At 42.1% G+C, this 18,885-nt stretch overlaps 1 pseudogene; it reads left to right on the top strand.

Annotated features, from left to right (window-relative positions):
- Positions 1 to 433: 433 nt before the first annotated feature.
- The window catches only part of LOC139444773 (major facilitator superfamily domain-containing protein 4A-like), a 116,356-nt pseudogene continuing 97,904 nt past the window's right edge, over positions 434 to 18,885 (top strand).

The raw sequence follows: 18,885 nt of genomic DNA, 5'->3' as shown, positions 1-18,885 counted from the left end.
AACAACGCCAGGCAATCAGCCTTTACGTAAGTCGTTTCAGAACGTGAGGAAAGCGTCTTATTTACGATTTCCACTTGGAAACTTCTTTCTCCATTTACAACCGACTCCGTCAAATTACTGCTCTATTTTTATGTTGCGTAAACCCACTGACATACAACCCTTTTCGTTATGACATCATTTTTCTTGCTGAGTTCATTACTGCTCTGCAATTTGTAAACGAGAATTTCTCCACTGAGAGAATTAAATGGAACTTCAAAAACGTCAGGCGAATGAAGCGCTGAGCGGCAGGTGAAACCCAGTAGATCGCTCCAACTGTGTTGAGGGAGCTTGTAAAATCAATACAACATGTCATTCCGTTACAGTTTGCGATCCAAGTTTTCATAGCCTCATGTGTTCAATAAGGCAGCCTATGCATTCATTGCGGCAGATTGTGTCGGCTGCTACTGTAGTCAGCTGCTCAAGTGGATCACGCGGAATGTGGATTTGCTCGTTTGGGTAGACCTGGTGAAGCAGACGAACTTAACCCATGCCAAGAAATACAAGCGAGAGCAGACGGGAGGAGGGGACGAATTGAATAAAAATGGATGGAACGGACGAAAAGTGGGGTGAAACTGACAATTCTTTGAATCATTCAGCTTCTGTGGATGGAGCCAAATGGATAACCCACAACGAGCAGACGACACTCGGGAAAGAAGAAAAAGTTTCTTTTTGGCGGTTGTTTATGGACAACAGGCTTCAAGTTGTCACCTATTGTCTCGTGTTCGGCAGTTTTGGAGTTTGTGTTGGATTTCTTGGCCCAACAGTGTTTGATTTGGGATGTCAGACGAACTCCGATCTGAAGGAAATGAATTGGGTCTTCTTTGTGCAACTCCTCATGACCTTAGTAGGATCGATAACATCAGGCTGTATGGCCGACAGGTAAGTTGACATACTGTCCTCGGACGAAACACAGTTTTGTTGAGGGCTATTTAACTAATTAACGCCCTGTCCTATACCGCATGTACCTTGCTTCGTGCGAGATACCGTGACAAGTCGATGCTACATGTGTTGAACGGTCAAGGCTGCCTCTTGTTAACACGACAGCCATCTTTCACACGTATTATACAGTATTGATGATGGATATTTATTATTGAAGTATTAAATTCACACACCATATACTGCACACACCAACATTGTGACGAGTCGATGCTGGTATAACGTTTAAAATGGTCCATGTTTCTCTTTTGACGTGATGAGCATTTTGAACTGTTTTATGCAGCATCGTTGATTGCTATTTAACACTGAGCTATGGAATTCCACACAGCGCAGCTCCGTTTTAAACACCGTGTCAAGTCGATGCGGACATGATTTGTTGGAATGATCAATTGTCTAGTTTGCCTTTTGTGCGGCTTGGCAACGATTGTGAACTCATTGTATTGATAAATTTGAACGTGTAATGATGAAATCGGTTGGTCTACGTGACATTGTGTTTCGTTCAGGACATGCCGCATGACAAAACTCCAATATTAAACACATGGCCCGGTTTCACAAAGCTGTCTGATATGCTATGCTTATCCTAAGCTAGTAACTGGGGTAGAGATGCATTTTCTTTCAAGTGTGCAACAGGGCACCCCTAACGATGTTTGAATGTTCCTTTTGAAAGTTAAGTGTGCCAGGAAAAAGTCTACTCTTGATCCGTCTTTGAAGTCTGTGAATATCATTTCACCATGAGCTAGTTTCCCCCCTTCCATAAAGTTGAGATCCGGAGTAGATTAGGTCTTCAGCAACCCATGCTTGTCGTTAAAGGCGACTAACTGGATCGGGTGGTCAGGCTCGCTGACTTGTTTGATGCAGGTCATCGATCCCAATTGCGTGGATCTATGTTCATGATGTCAATCACTGGATTGTCTGGTCCAGACTCGATTATTTACAGACCGCCGTCATATAGCTGTAATATTGCTGAGTGCTGCGTTAAACAACAAACCAACCAACCAATCCATAAAGTTGATAATGCAATTTTCTGTTTTTGAATCACTAGGATTCTTTCTTTTCATCATACTGTCCATTGAACATGTTTATTTGTTCGTGTGTTCATATATGTTCATTTATATTTGTTCATGTGTTCATATGTTCATTTTCCATGTGTTCATTGTTCATGCGTTTGTCCTGGGAAATCTTGCAGAACAATAACTGGTACGATCTATTTGGAGGTAATTAACTTCTTGCTGTATTCTTGTCATGCAGTGCCAGATGTATTTTTATGCCATTTGGGCACCCGATATATAGACAGATATGCGATATATAGATAGATATGCGATATATAGATAGATGTGCGATATATGGATAGATATGCGATATATAGATAGATATGCGATATATAGACAGATATGCGATATATAGATAGATATGCGATATGTAGATAGATATGCGATATATAGATAGATATTCGGATGTTTTCTTCCCAGAGGGCTGACACTGTTTACCAAATGAATCATCTTATGTAATCATTCCTATGCATTGTATTTCCTTATCTAAGGCCCGATTTCAGTATTCTGTTATAACCCCAATTAGAAGACGGTCCTTACCAGAGGCCTTTCCTTGTTCCTTTTGTATGTGTGACGGGAAGGTGCACCTAAGTTTGTAAACACCCCTCTCTGCAAATGATTGGTCAATTAAACAGTTCTATCTGACAATGATTGGTTAATTAAACAGGTCCATCTGACAATGATTGGTTTATTAAACAGTTCCATCTGCCAATGATTGTTTAGTTCAACAGTTCCATCTGCCAATGATTGGTTAATTAAACAGTTCCATCTGGCAGTGATTGGTTAATTAAACAGTTCAGCCTGTCACTGTTTGGCTAATTACACAGTTAAATCTGCCAAAGATGGGTTAATGATACAGCTCCATTTGCAAGCGATTGGTTAAATGAACAGTTCCATCTGCCAATGATTGGTTAATTAAACAGTTCCCTTTGCCAGCGATTGGTCAATGATACAGTTCCATCTGCCAGCGATTGGTTATTTAAACAGTTCAATCTGCCAATGATTGATTAATTAAACAGTTCACCCTGTCACTTTTTGGCTAATTAAACAGTTAAATCTGCCAAAGATGGGTTAATGATACAGCTGCATTTGCCAGCGATTGGTTAATTGAACAGTTCCCTCCGCCAAAGATTGGTTAATGATACAGTTCCATTTGCCAGGATTGGTTAATTAAACAGCTCCCACTTTCAATAATTGATTATGTACAACGCCCCCTTTCCCCAGCGATGTTATACAAATGCTATGGGAGAAATCATTCGCTGTATAAAATGGACGCTTTCGTGCCTCATGAGCCCTCAGACCGGATATTGTTTGAGTATGACTTTTATGAATTTTTTATCTGTCATACAGTAACTGTAAACAAATAACCTTCTTTTGTATACTATGTTGGAGGTCAGGGTCTTATCTATAACATTAACCCTAGCCGGGTGCCTCCGATGGGACAGGATACAGTCACCTTGTCGGGAACATCAGGTATCCTCAGTATTTGTCACTGTATCATAAACTCATGCTAATGATATAGTCGGGATCGTACAATTAACCCTGTGTTAAGCACTGTGTTGTTATGGAAGTGCTCTGTCGCCTTTATGTAGATCGTCAGGTTGTTAATAGAGGACAGAGATACCGAGATGAGTTTGTCCACCTATTTACCTCAGCTTGACTGTAGCCCTCCATGCGGTAAGGAAAACAATCCAACCTCAAGGTATGGGCATTTTAGAAGTGGCAAAGTGTCATGTGATTACCCCTTGTATATTTTATCGGTGCAAAATCAGTTTAATTTTGCCCTGTATTCCTGCAAGACTAATGGGCTGTTCTAGGTATGTAGGAACAGAATAGGTAGACATAGTATACTGTACATATAAACTGCCGGGAAAAAGAAAGTGTACGCTTCAACATTAGATTTCCCCAAAATATTACAAACGTTATCATTACGTTAGCAGGCTGAAAACAGTCGCCAAACATAAGGTCCAAAACATAACTATGATACCCGCATTAAAACCATTTTCTAGTTTGTTTCATTTTTTAACTTCCACCAAACAGGTGTATACTTTCTTCTGCCTGTCTGTTTACTTCGAAATATATCATCCTGCAAACTGATTGATGGGCAGATATTTCTTCGTGCTTATTGTACGACCATTTACTAAATTATGAAAGAGGAAAAATAAGACGTTATGAGAGACGGGTTGAGAGAAGGGGTTCAACGGGTTCGAGGTCTCTCCTGGTGGTGGCAATATGATACCGACCGTCCAAGGTTTGCTTGCGCGACTGATGCTTGGTGCGTGATGTGCAGAGAGAGAAAGACACGCACCGCATGATTTCATCTGACATAATATAGTGGCTGCAGCCATATGGCTTTCAACTCGAATTCCGTCAGTGATCAGGGTTCCGTTGCACAAAACAACCTTAGCGCTACGACTGTCGTAAGTCTATGTTAAGGTATGGGAGTTACGACCACCTTAGCGCTAAGATCGCCCACCTAGGAATATTTCCTTTGCTAGTTTTCCGAAATCAGCGGGACAAAAAGGGCAAAACTTGTCTTTAAGCGTAAGGTCCAAGTACTTTGCTGGACAATGCACCTAGGCCGCTAGTCTGAGACTAGTGAATATCTAGTAGGACTAGTTCTTTTCTTCCGAAACCTATGTATTTTACATGAACTATTTGTCCGAAGTGAGCTACGGACCAGTTCGATCTAGGGGCGGTCGGATAGCCTAGTGGTTTAAGCGTTCGCTCATCACGCCGACGACCCGGGTTCGATTCCCGACATGGGTACAATGTGTGAAGCCCATTTCTGGTGTCCCCCGCCATTATATTGCTGGAATATTGCTGAAAGCGGCGTAAAACCACACTCACTCACTCACTAGTTCGATATTGCCCATGGTGGCTGAAGCCAAACAACATTTTCAGCACTCGAAGTAAAGCATGTTTCCTGATATCCCTGCTTTGTGTTTTCCTCTCAAAGCTTTTTCTCTTTCTCTTTAAAATGTAATTGACATAAGACTTTACGTTTAAAAATAAACACCATGGGCTTAATCAATGTAAGCTGTGTGTTGTCTCCAGAAGTGACTCATTGTGTGGGATTTGTCAGTAACCCATTCAGAACAACCGAAAAACGAGTGTAAAGTTTTCTATGTAAACTGCCCTGCAAAAGAAAGTATACACTTAAAAATTGGATTTGACCTACAGATTACAAACATTTTCAATACGTTACTCGGCTGGAAACAGTCGCTTAAACACTGCAAACGTAAGGTCCAAAACATGACTGTGATACCTGTATCAAATACATCACTATCGAACAATGTCTTGTTTGTTCCATTTTTAGCCACCTTCAAACGTGGGTGCATACTTTATATTGCCCGGCATACGCTCATCACTTCAGCATTCAACGGGAGCTCAACAATTATTCTTTTTATACCACAAATGGCATAAATAGTAATGTATTTAAGTAGTGAATAGGACACAAATTATTGGTATACACACTGTTATTTAAACAAAAACACCACATTAACATGTGAATGGCGTGGAGTCACTGTGTCATGTCAATAAAGGTAAGCGTTAGGATGTTAGCATATGTCAAATATAGCGCAGTGTGATCAGTGATGAACAGAGGTTTGGCAGTATTTCTAAACATCGCCTTGCTGTTCGATAACACGCCATATTGCCCGAGTCAACACTGTCTTGTAGTGGCTGAATAACAGCTGCTGTCACCTCGGGCGCGTCTGTCACACAACACGAGAATCAATACGCTGCAATGACATACTCATTTACACTGATCTGTGTTGATAGGACTTTCGTCACATATAAGCCGAGGTATTATGTGAGGTATGGCCGGGCTTGATAAGCGGATATAGTTATCCATCAACCGGAAGAGGGGTCACAGGTTACGTGGAATGCACGTACATGTGAAGACTGACTGCGTTAGATTTCAAAACCCCGGACGACCCAGATGAACCCGTGTTGTATACGCTGCACTCGGCAATAAACAAATTATATGACGGCGAGTCTGGACTAGACAATCCAGGGATTGACAACATGAGCATCGATCCACGCAGTTGGGATACGATGACATGCATCAACCAAGTCAGCGAGCCTGACCACCCGATCCCGTTAGTCGCCTCTTACGACATGCATAGTCGCCTTTTACGGCAAGCATGGGTTGCTGAAGACCTATTCTACCCAGGATCTTCATGGGTCTGAACCCCTGTTGACCAAGGCTGGTTGACCAATGTTAGCTCATCTTAACTGATTAACGTCACACTTCGGTTGACGGTGGCCTTAACTAGTGAACCCCTGGGGTTTGGTACGCTGGTTAGCAGCACAAAAGCTACGCCTAAAGCTGATTCGTTTCACTGATTGATTCAGGCATGAATGTAAGGTTTTTAATGAATAAAATTAAACATGTATTGATAGTATATATGTATTCTGATATGCGATAGGGAAATGTAACTTTCGATTGTTAATATGAATACTTTTGAATCAATATGGGGCACGGGTGGCCCAGTCGTCTAAGGCGTCTCTATTCGCTGTGCAGAGTTGCGTCCCTTGGACACGCCAGAAACCTATGATTGTGGGTTCGAATCCCGGTTCGCCTCGATTATGTGTCTAAGTTTGTCAGCACTATACCCCTGCTCGTGGGTTTCACCGAAGTGGTAAACCTCTGAGACCTGCATCACTTGGGGCTTTCCTCCCACATTAAGCCGACACGCCGCGATATAACTGGAATACTGTTAAAAGCGGCATTAAACCCAACTCACTCACTCGAATCAATAATGCATCTGTGATGATTATTTCATAATTCGTTTGATGTTCTACGCGTATTTTACTAGTCGAACGCACGTGCTGTCATATATGGATCGTCACAACTGACCTAGTTGTTGTTAATATACTCATCGTCTTGTCGCCAGGTGTTTATAGATCGTTTGTTTGTTTCTTTGTTATTTACCACCGAACTCGGTTATGGTGGCGGTCTCTAAATAATCCAGTCTGGACCAGACTATCCAGTGATTGACATCATGAGCATCGACGTACGCAACTAGGATACGATGGCATGCATCAATCAAGTCAGCGAGCCTGACCACCTGATCCCATAAATCGCCCTTTACGGCAAGCCTGGGTTGCTGAAAGTCTATTCTAACCCGGTAGCCACGTGTTTATAGATACATGTGCAACCAGTGTTGTTTCAGTGATCGCAGCTAGATGACATTTGTATATGCTCTTAAAATTCTTTCGAATATGAAAATATGTTTGTTTGTTGATTAACTCAGCAGTCAACAACGTTGCTGCTAATAATCGAGTCTGACTTAGACAATCTAGTGATCGATATTGTGAGCAATGATTAACGCCGTCAGCACGCTATCAACAAACTCAGCGAGCCCGAACCCCCGATCAATTGAGTCGTCCTTGCGATCAGTGTAGGTTGCAGGGGATCAGTTCTAACCCGAGATGCTCACGGAGTCCCTCGTTTGTAGGTAACAGGGCAACTTTCACAATGTTGTCATGAACTTCCAAGTCTCACATACAATGGTTGGCAACTGCGGAACAAACACGGGTTACAATGGGCACGATTGTCCTTATGTTCACAGCGAAACTTTCGTCTCTTTGCAGTACCAGGATCTGCTGGTCGGTGATTCAATTCTCAGAGTTCCTCCTGTTATGATGATTTCTTAGTCTGCAGTTTACCGTGAACAACGTCCCCGAGAGGTATCACAGTTGGTGGTCTTATGAATGAAGCAGACATTTCAATGTATAAGTCCAGAGCTCCAGATAAGCTTTTGGTGTTGTGGGTATTTTACCCATGCATTTTTTGGGTATCAGTAATTATATCTGCGTATTCAAATTTCTGTTACCCACTAGTTTTTACACATGTGGGTATTTAAGTTAAATATTAAGAAAAAACACTATTCATCTAGTCCCTGAAAACTGGTGTCGTGTGGGTTCGACTCAAAAATACCACGATACTTCCACAAGAAAGTGTGATGGCAAATGATCATGATGTGACTGTCATCGTGGAGTTTGGCAAGGTTGACGGAATGCCCGTTTATAATTTCAAATAAGTTGCTGATTTGCTAATCGAATACGCAGGGTTACTTCACAATATGTTGATGATACGCACAAGTTTTATTTTTGTAGCGTATCTGTGTTGTTCATTGCGTATTTGATACGCTTGGATTATATTTTATTGCGTATTTCTGCATTTCTGATGCGTATTTCACGCAAATACGCAGCTTATCTGGAGCTCTGTAAGTGTAGGTACGTGGTCCTGTGCACAGCGCACGGGTTACAAATCAAGGGAAGTTAAGCAACGTTGGTCGTGGAGAGTCCTTGGATGGGTGACTGTGTTCAGCAGCTTGGCTCCTGAGAGTTTCTAGGGCTTCGGTCCTGCCCCACACTGAAGCACATGTAACACGCGTGGTGTCTCCTTAGGCAAGTGACTTTATTCGAAATATGCCTCTGTTCACTCAGCAGTGAGTGGGTACCCGGTAGGATGAGATGGTAATGTGGTTAACCTTCTAGAGCCTCACAGGCACCTTGGGTTGTATACTCCCTAGGGAGCTGAGTGTACACTGATCCATTGACCGGGGAAATGATAGTATATCGCTTTGAGCATGCCCCCGTGGTGTTGATATATCGCAATATAAATAGGTCTATTATATGTCTTTTATTATTATTATTATTATTTAACTGAACTGCAAGCGGAGTTAAACCAAACTCACCCAGTCACTCACTTTTCACAGGCAACATGGGTTGTATACTCCCTAGGGAGCTGAGAATGATTGTTGAGTGAACACAATGAGAGGACGTCCACAAGAGTTGACAGGGGATGAAAGAGTTCGATATCTGCACTTGTTACCAACAGTTGTCAGGTCGATGGCGAGATGATCGAAGGACACCATCTGGTTATGACACATCATGACAGGTCACGTCATGTATGCTACCACATCCTTTTCGCACTCTATTGAGACACACCATCTCTGATTCAAGTCTAAAGTAGAGAACTTGTTACCAAACTGTTTCAGTTGAAAAAGATAGACTGAAGGATACATTTATTACGTCATCCGTTTGGTATTTAAGTGTTAAAACTTAAGAATGTGTCAGTATGTATTTAATTTGGATGATATGCAGTTTGTACCTAAACGACCCGTAACATCTCGATTGAATATACAATGTTATAACAAAGTTAAATTCTCTTGTACCACCGTATGCAGTTTGTTCGTTGTTTAACGCCGCACTCAGCAATATTCCAGCTATATGACGGCTGTCTGTAAATAAACGAGTCTGGACCAGACAATCCAATGATTAATATCATGAGCATAGATTCACACAGTTGGGATGCGATGACATGCATGAACCAAGTCATCGAGGCTGACCACCCGATCCCCTTAGTCGCCTCTTACGACACGCACTGTCGCCTTTTACAGCAGCCATGGGTTTCTGAAGACCTATTCTACTCCGGATCTTCACGGGTCACCATCGTATGCAGTTCACAGAGCATATTGATTGAGTGAATTAATGTTGTACATCACACTGGCAATATTGCAGCCATATAGCAATTAGTGGAGAATAACTGTCAGTGAGGTTAACTAAACAAACATATAGTACTTTGCTCATTACTACTTTACGTTCGTCACCAGGGCATGGCAAAGTAGGCCATTCTTTAGACATGGTCACCAAGGAGGGTTATTCACTGGAACCTGCTGTTAGTTGATTTAGTCTGATTGATTGTGTGTTGTTTAACGCTGCACTCGGTTATATTCCATCCGTCTTCCCGAAGTCTAACTGGGCTGGAATTGCGAAATTACATTTTGGCTGAACAAACGAATCTATGCATAGTCAAATCAAAATCACGGAACGAACTGGGCATCCGGTTCGTAAACAACATGGATTTCAAAGTTTCCGTCGACTGCAGGATTTGTGTATATGTACCGTCGACTGTGCGTCGACAGATATTTTCCAAATCTTTTCAAGGTTTTAATCAAGGTGCTCAAGTGATTTGATGCAGTTCGCGGGGTAAGACCTGTTTTATATTATCGATCAGATCGCCTTGACAGGGCGCCACCATTTTTTTTAAAGGAAATTGATATGTGAGCTGGAATCTGATTGGTCAGTAGGAGGGACATAGAAGGGACATAACTAGACTAAGTAATAGCCACTGGTGGCGCTACGATCGAGCCTGGAAATTGCAGCCTAGTTCGGCAAGGGTGGAAACTGGGCTTTTATAGTCAGTTAACCTCCTTGCCTGGGGAAGATGTATTCCAGCTATATGATAACTCTATGTTAATAATGAAGTCTGAACTAGTGATTGATCTACGCAAATGGTATACAATGATATGCACCAGCCACGTCAGAAAGCCTCACCAACCGATCCCGTTAATCGCCTCTTACGACAAGCATGGGTTGCTGAACACAAGGATCTTCTCGGGTGTGTTTTAGTCTGTAGATGATTTGGCATGTGGGGGTTTGTGGCTACCCTACTGTTGTAACCTCAGGTCATCACATTAATAGAGATGCTCACCCCGGCTGAAGCAGTTAGGAATATCTTGGAAGCTTGGAGCCAACAATTAGTAATTTAAAAAGGTAAAAAAAATCATTAGCAAGATTAGTATGATTGGCTGTCAAAAATAAATAAAAATAACTATTTGAATTTTAAAAATAAATACATCATTAAATTAATTTATAGTTTGGGTTTGACTTGGCAGAAAAGGCAGTACCATTCGCTGTCTGGGATGCGGGTAGAGGGAGCAAGGGCTCTGAGCCGATGGTGAGCCTAATCAGCCTGACTGTGCCAGGATCACCCAAACCCTCTTTGCTGCATTTTAATTTTAAACTACTACTACTACCACTATTATTATTACTACTACTACTACTATATATTTTTTTTTAACCGCAACCATCATGACAGATCAATAACTCAGGGGTAATGTTAACCATGTTTATCGTATTGGCGGAAATATCGTAAAATATCCTTCCAAATCGTTATGGTTGCCATCATGTCATGGGGTAAAGCCTCGTTACACAAGCCCATGCATCTGATCGCTGCAACGGTGGTGTATCTCCCTTGCTATATAGTAAGGCCAGTCGTAGCGCTGTGATGGCTTGGTGGAACGGGGCCCTTGGTATATCTGCCCTGCCCACCGTTCCCGATAAAGCTTTTAGAGCTTCGACTGACGCAAGTCTGTGTTAGAGTAGGAGACGTACGATAGTCGTCGCGAGATAAATGGCTCCTTTCCACGTAACGATCTGAGCACGACGACTGGCGCCAGTCTGCGTTAGAGCAGGAGACGTACGATAGTCGTTGCGAGATGAAGGGCTTTTTTCCACGTAACGATCTAAGCACGACGCCTGGCGTCAGTCTGCGTTAGAGTAGGAGACGTACGACAGTCGTAGCGAGACGAAAGGTCCCGGTCCACATAACGTTCCTGGCACTAGGACTGGCGTCAGTCTGCGTTAGAGAAGGAGACTTACGATAGTCGTAGCGAGGTGAAAGGGCTCCGTTCCACATAACGTTCTTGGCACTAGGACTGGCGTCAGTCTATGTTAGAGTAGGAGACTTACGACAGTCGTAGCGAGACGAAGGGTCCCGGTCCACATAACGTTCCTGGCACTAGGACTGGCGTCAGTCTACGTTAGAGTAGGAGAGTTACGACAGTCGTAGCGAGACGAAGGGTCCCGGTCCACATAACGTTCCTGGCACTAGGACTGGCGTCAGTCTATGTTAGAGTAGGAGACTTACGACAGTCACTTTATGAAATAAGTCCAATAACTATACTACACGAAAAGCCAGCAGTCAGAGAAGTATGACATAATGTTATTTATACTATTTAGTTATCACTCGACTGTAGATTGTTTATCACCTTGACAACCAAGAAACATACGCACAAAAGGGTAAACGTTGTTATTCCAGGCCTTGACAATGCAGAAGAAGATCACATTAATGCGCACGTGATACAAAGATGTTAACGTTTGCAGTAACGCTCGGGACACGGCTGGTCTGGAGACAAGCATTACATTCAATTATTTATCATTTTCTGTCTAGTTCGAGTAATTTTACTGCGTCTGTATTTGTTATCCTTCTCATAAGATAATCAATGGATATTCACAATGGCATGAACTTGTTCTAGTCATTTCCTTCTGGTCAGAAGTCCACCCGCAAATGTCCACTTCAAATAACGAGTGCCCTTGCTTACCCCTTGCTGTAGGTATTTAAGCAGGGTATTGATTCCAGGGTTTCTCCCGTATGCGCTTACTCTGAGCATATTTTATTAATGAATGGCTTTGTTATTTACTTTCCTTTGTCGGGTCATGTCAAAACAGTAGATTCATGATCGTAATCTGATAATATTATCCTAATCATGCAAAAGAAATATACCGTTAGGTGCATCAGCTCGTGAATGACCAGCAGCTGGTGTATTATGTGTCACTAACTGTTACACTATAAGTTTTGATAATTAGTAGCACTTGATTGCACATTTCCAGTTCTCACTGCCTTTTATGTCCTGATAGGATCACGTGTGCAGCGATGTATTTAATCATATTGAATAATTCATGCTGGATCAACTCTGTGATATATTTCGGTCGGCACGTTGTCGTGGTAATATTGGTTATTTAGTTTTGTTTGTTTGTTTGTTTGTTGTTTAACGCCGTAATCAGTAGTATTCCAGCTATATGACGGCGGTTTGAAAATAATCGAGTCTGGAACAGACAATCTAGTGATTGACATCATGGGTATCGATCTACGCAGCTGGGCAACGGTAACATGCATTATCCAAGTCAGCGACCCTGACTACATCGATCCCGTTTGTTGCCTCCTACGACACAAATGGATCGCTGGAGACCAATTATGATCCGGATCTTCACGGGAATATTTAAACTTTGAATTTTGGAAATTACAACATCTCGTTTAGTTTGTATAAGCATGCTGTGCGCTTGGTATATCCGTATGTATTTTATCAAAGATAAAAATAAATCCAGTGCTCTATTGATTTCCATTGTAAATATAACCAGCCATGGACACATCATATACCAACCCTGTACTGGGGTAGACGCCATTGGTCGTACCCAGCTAGTATGCAGTTCATGTCGGACTGGTGGTTTACCTAGAATAACTAGACTGGGGAGAGAACTAATCCCTATGGCAAGGTAACGTAATGGTGAAGATTACTAGTAAACCTTGGCTCAACCAAAGTCCCAAGTTAAGAGGCGCTTGGTAGACGTAGCAAATCCGATTCAAGACGTTCAAAACCCTCTTCCGTTGTCTGTTAATTCAAATATATCAATCTAACTGTACATTGTGACCCTTATTACATAGAGAGGATGTCTTTGTACAACACATGCTCTAGCTACAACATCTAGACCTGGACTGAAAAGCATAATTCCTCTAAAACATCAACTTTTGTTGTCTCCCTTAGAAGTGCAAGCATCCACTGAGGATGGTTCGAGTCCCAGATTCGCCTTGATGACTCAACTAGGTTTGTCATGGCCATGTCGTCAACGCTTGTGGATTTCAACAAAGTGTTAACCGTCTAGGACCTGTCATCAGGCAGACAGACAGACAGACAGTTTTATTCTTATAAGGCCCCCGGCCAAAAATACACACATAGGCATTATCATGCATGCATGCGTATTTTGTATCATATTTACAATTGTGTGTTTCTTTTTCGGGATCGGGTGGTCAGGCTCGCTGACTTGGTTGTTGCATGTATTATAGTTGCGTAGATCGACGTGCACCGCCGTCATATAGCTGAAACATTGCTGAGTGCGGCGTTAAACGACTTCAATAAAGCAAAGAAGAAGATAACCCACTCAGAAGAACTGAGGCAAGGAGTGCGAGTGATTATGCTGCACGCGTTCCGTGGTGTATTTCAAAGGTTATGCAATAAGACGAGTCGAGAACCTTCACAAAATCTTCTAACTGAAATAATGCCGTGCTAATATCACGTGTGCACGCAACATGAATGTGTTAAACACTGCCTTGAACAATATTTCAATTATATCATGGCGTGACAACTTAATATGGGCGTAAAGCCCGAAAGTATGCAGGTTTACCACTTTTTGAGTGAGTGAGTGAGTTGGGTTTAACGGCGCTTTTAACAGTATTCCAGTCATATCGCAGCGTGTCAGCTTAATGTGGGAGGAAAGCCCGAAGTGATGCAGGTCTTACGTTGACCACTTTTTGAAATCACGAGCACGGTTATTGTTCTGATAAACCTTGTCACATGATCAGGGAGAACCCGAACTACGATCAAACGTTTTTGGCCACCTAAGGGAAGCAACTCGGCGACTAAGACACCCACACTCCCTACCACTGTGGAATAGTAAAACGAACAAAGTCATCTAATCGGAATGCCGCTTTCCTAATGCCACAGAATATTTAAATGCAAATCAGATGCACGGTAAGTCAAGAACAAACAGTCAACACAGCAGCCAAACACAACCATCAGGGCAATAGGAATCATAACCTGTAGCAAAATGCCAGCCCTACACATCCGGAGATCCCCATTGCTGACAGTTCATCAGATTATATTTACCACCGTCATCATAACGGTAAAAATAAGCAGCCTCTATTGCCGGACGCTTCCATGCGACATTTAATTAATCTCACATTAATAATACGCGATGATAAATAGGAATATGAAATTAAATTTTCAATCAATGATGAACAGATGGATGGTCCATTATCAGTAATGCTATTAAGGCAAAAAAAAAATTAGCCCAGCCGTCCAATAATTTCAAACCGTCGAATATCAGCAGATTTAGTCTGGATGGTTATTAATAAATGTGATATTAAATCATTAACGAGTATTTTTTATAGTTAAGGTAGAATTCTGTATTATTGATCTAATAGTTGAACCAGATCAATTAGTTGGATAGTCTAGGATGGGTGGTTCACTGCAGCCTTGCTGAATTTTTGTAGTTACGTTTTCGAGGTTCCTGAGAGGTAATGCAACTGTGACATTCAGGGAGTACAACTAAGATTCAGCCTATTTGCGTTATTTGCGTTATTCCCACAAAGACACAGGCGGGCTATATCAACCAAGGACGTGAGATGTTCCAAGACGGATTCATTCGAACTATATCATCCTTGAACGTGAGGTATTCCCAGACAGATTTAGCCTAACTATATTAACCAAGGACGTTAGGTATTCCCATACAGATTCAGCCTAACTATGTCAACCCAGGACGTTAGGTATTCCCAGACAGATTCAGCCTAACTATATCAACCTAGGACGTGAGGTATTCTCAGACAGATTGTGTGACTTTGTTGGCCGTGTCATCGTGCCCCGACGGCAAAGACCGTTACCCGCGCTATCAGGAACAGATTTGTCTTATCCAGATGCGGTATACAAGATGTGTTATATATCCGTCAGAGATACCTGAACCATCATACTTTTGTTCCCATACTTGCAGGAACCATTCCAAGGCATGTGATGTCAGAGGGGCCAGAGAAATAACATTGCTGCAGTTTCACAGCCATTGGAAACAATGTTGAATAATTGACGAAGTAACAGCTTTAGGCTCTCTTTCATCGCTTCGACATGCCTGCTTTTGAGGAAAGTGCTCCAACGTGGCCTAAATATTTATGTTATTATTGGATGGTTTAATTGTAGGCCTTGGCGTGGAGCGTGGAAGCGGCAGATAAGACCAATTATACTTCAGTATGTAAATGTCAGGTTGTCATTCAGGGGAGCTATTCCTGTTTGTTGTTTAACACCGAACTCAAAATGCAAGCCATATATCGACGACTTGTAAGTAAACGAATCTGGATCAGACACTCCACTGATCAATATGGCGAGCAAGGATCCGCGCCGTCGGGTTACAGTGACACCAAGTCCCCGAGCATGATCACCCAATCCATTTGATCTCCTCTTACGACCAACACAGGCTGTGGGGACCTGTTTTAATTTACCAGGCATCCCCAGGGGGTTGCGGTTCACAGCACTACTTCGAAGTGTCCCAGGCCGTCGGGGTATGATGACCGGAACATTCGTGACCAACTCGTGTTATTCAGGGACAAGCCGAATAGCGACTCGTGCCCCTCTCATGGCCATTTTGTGCGACCAGGTTCCGTCTAAGCGCAAACGGGCATACCTAAAACAATTGTCAACTCGTTGCGTAATGGTTCACATATATTTCAGATGCAATTTAAAGCACATCGAGACGTGCAGAATTATACAGTGTGATTGAACATACTTAACTGTGTATTGGGTATATTTTTAGACGCAGGACATATGTAAAATCAAAAATTATTTCTGAGGGATTCTTTGATGAAGAACTTGAAATCATACGCGCATTCTGATTGGTTTGTTGTATTTTCGCACATAACATTCATCGATAGGGGGACGAGTCTTCTTGCAGGTTACGGAAAGGGGCGAGTGGTGACGAATGATGACCGGAAGTCTACCGAGCATGGCCGCTCATCTATTTTGTCGCCTCTTACGACCAGCATAGGTTGCTGAGGACCTGTTCTATCTCTTACTAGTTTCGTGTCACATGCGTCAAAACACGTCAAAATGGTTGTGTGTTTCTCAGTTTTCTTCTTACAAATGAATGATTTGCACTTTAAAGTGTTTAATGAATGATGTATCGGACATATACGTAATGAACACCTCCGTTGCATCTGCTATTCATTAAAGGCCGAGATAAGGGGTTCAACGCTTTTCTCTGTTTGGGACTTTATGACAAATATACATAGATGATATTGGACACACGAGTCGATAAAGTTTTAACATTCTGAGGCTTGCCTTTCAACATCATTCTTCCTATTCTTTCTCTTCGCAAACAGTAATAAAACATGTCTTGAATGTAAAATGCACAGGCAGCCAGATTCATGAGCAGAGAATTAGTGATGCCATTTGATTGTGACGTCATGGTAACCGATGACGTCATGATTGTCTGCGACGCATTGTAGTGCAATTTCATTGCAGCTATGATATCACCTTTGGTGATAAATGTAATTTTAGGACAGCTGCACCGCTGTAGCATATGACGTGACGAGAATTAGATTATGATACGTTTCGAGCAAGTACCCTGTTCAATGGTACAAATAATTTCAAAGATAGGCCCACATCAATTTACTCATGCAAAGCCTGTTGGGAGATTGCAGATTTGTTCATTATAACTTGTATCATTGGAAAATCGTTTACACCGAACAGCTGCACATTTGCTTTTGTGGTAGAAATATGCACGGTTGGAATATTACACGTCGTTGATCTATAATAGCGCTCCTGACATTAATCAGACCGGCATTGTGCACCTCATACTCTTGCATTCCATACCAGGATAATAACACGTTATTAGTGTAGTCCTGCTCCAGGTTCAAAGTGTTGGACATTTCCTATTGTGCTAAAATCAAATGTCATTCTAGTAAGCATTGATAATTACACTGGTCATTATGTATAACGTTGTTTGGTAGTTAATCTTAGAGAAATCCGCGATCGTTTTTCGCATGTTTCTTTTCATGTGTGGGTAAATGTTTGTCCAGACAAGGGCGGGATCTAGAAACAGTCTACCAGTCTAACAACCAGCGATAAGTAGTGGTAGGGTGGCCTCGTGGTTAAAGCCATCTCACGTCTCGCCGAAGGCCCATGTTTGACTCCAACCTAGGACGTGAGGTATTCCCAGACAGATTCAGCCTAACTATATCAACCTAGGACGTGAGGTATTCCCAGACAGATTCAGCCTAACTATATCAACCTAGGACGTGAGGTATTCCCAGACAGATTCAGCCTAACTATATCAACATTGGACGTGAGGTATTCCCAGACAGATTTAGCCTAACTATATCAACCTAGGACGTGAGGTATTCCCAGACAGATTTAGCCTAACTATATCAACCTAGGACGTGAGGTATTCCCAGACAGATTTAGCCTAACTATATCAACCTAGGACGTGAGGTATTCCCAGACAGATTCAGCCTAACTATATCAACCTAGGACGTGAGGTATTCCCAGACAGATTTAGCCTATCTATATCAACCCAGGGCGTTAGGTATTCCCAGACAGATTCAGCCTAACTATATCAACCTAGGACGTGAGGTATTCCCAGACAGATTTAGCCTAACTATATCAACCTAGGACGTGAGGTATTCCCAGACAGATTCAGCCTAACTATATCAACCCAGGACGTGAGGTATTCCTGGTATGTTCTGATTTTACCTGTAATGGAATGTCATAACGGGAGCGAGAACTAAATCAGATTTTAATGAGATAGAAAACTATGCCATCTCATTTAAAAAGAATAGTCTATGTAATGTATTCAGATGTACATGTTTGAAATAATCTAATTTGAGAATGTTATGAGTAATTACTTTTAGAAGAACAAAACGGTAAGAGTAAAGATGACAGTCGACGAGATCACTGCGAGATGTTAGTAACCACATTAACATAGAAATCAATTTTCAGGATATCCGTCTCCTCTTTCTGTATCTTCTTTTGTAAATTAACATTCAATATTTAATGGAGAAAGCGCATTTTGCACCATACCGGTGCTCGTGAGTGTCACCAAAGTGGTAAACGTCCGAGACCTGCATCACTTCGGGCTTTCCTCCCACATTACGCTGTCACGTCATGATATAGCTGCCATATTGTTAAAAGCAGCGTTAAACCCAACTCACTCACTCACTCACTACGTCGGACAAACAAGTGGTTGAGGTCACGAGTCCTGACCACCCGATCCCCTTTAGTTGGAACTGTCATCTTGGTGGGATACACTGCGAGATTTTGTCTTTAGTTCAACGCCACACAATATCCCACCTATATGAGTTGAGTTGAGTTGTGTTGAACGCCGCTTTTAACAGTATTCCAGTCATATCACGGCGTGTCAGCTTAATGTGGGAGGAAAGCCCGAAGTGATGCAGGTCTCAGACGTT

The sequence above is a fragment of the Haliotis cracherodii genome, unplaced genomic scaffold, assembly GCF_022045235.1.
Source record: "Haliotis cracherodii isolate W230 unplaced genomic scaffold, xgHalCrac1.p SCAF_6, whole genome shotgun sequence".
NCBI classification, from domain to species: Eukaryota; Metazoa; Mollusca; class Gastropoda; order Lepetellida; family Haliotidae; genus Haliotis; species Haliotis cracherodii.
Note: the sequence above shows the minus strand (reverse complement) of the source record. Positions and strands in the feature narration are given on the sequence as shown.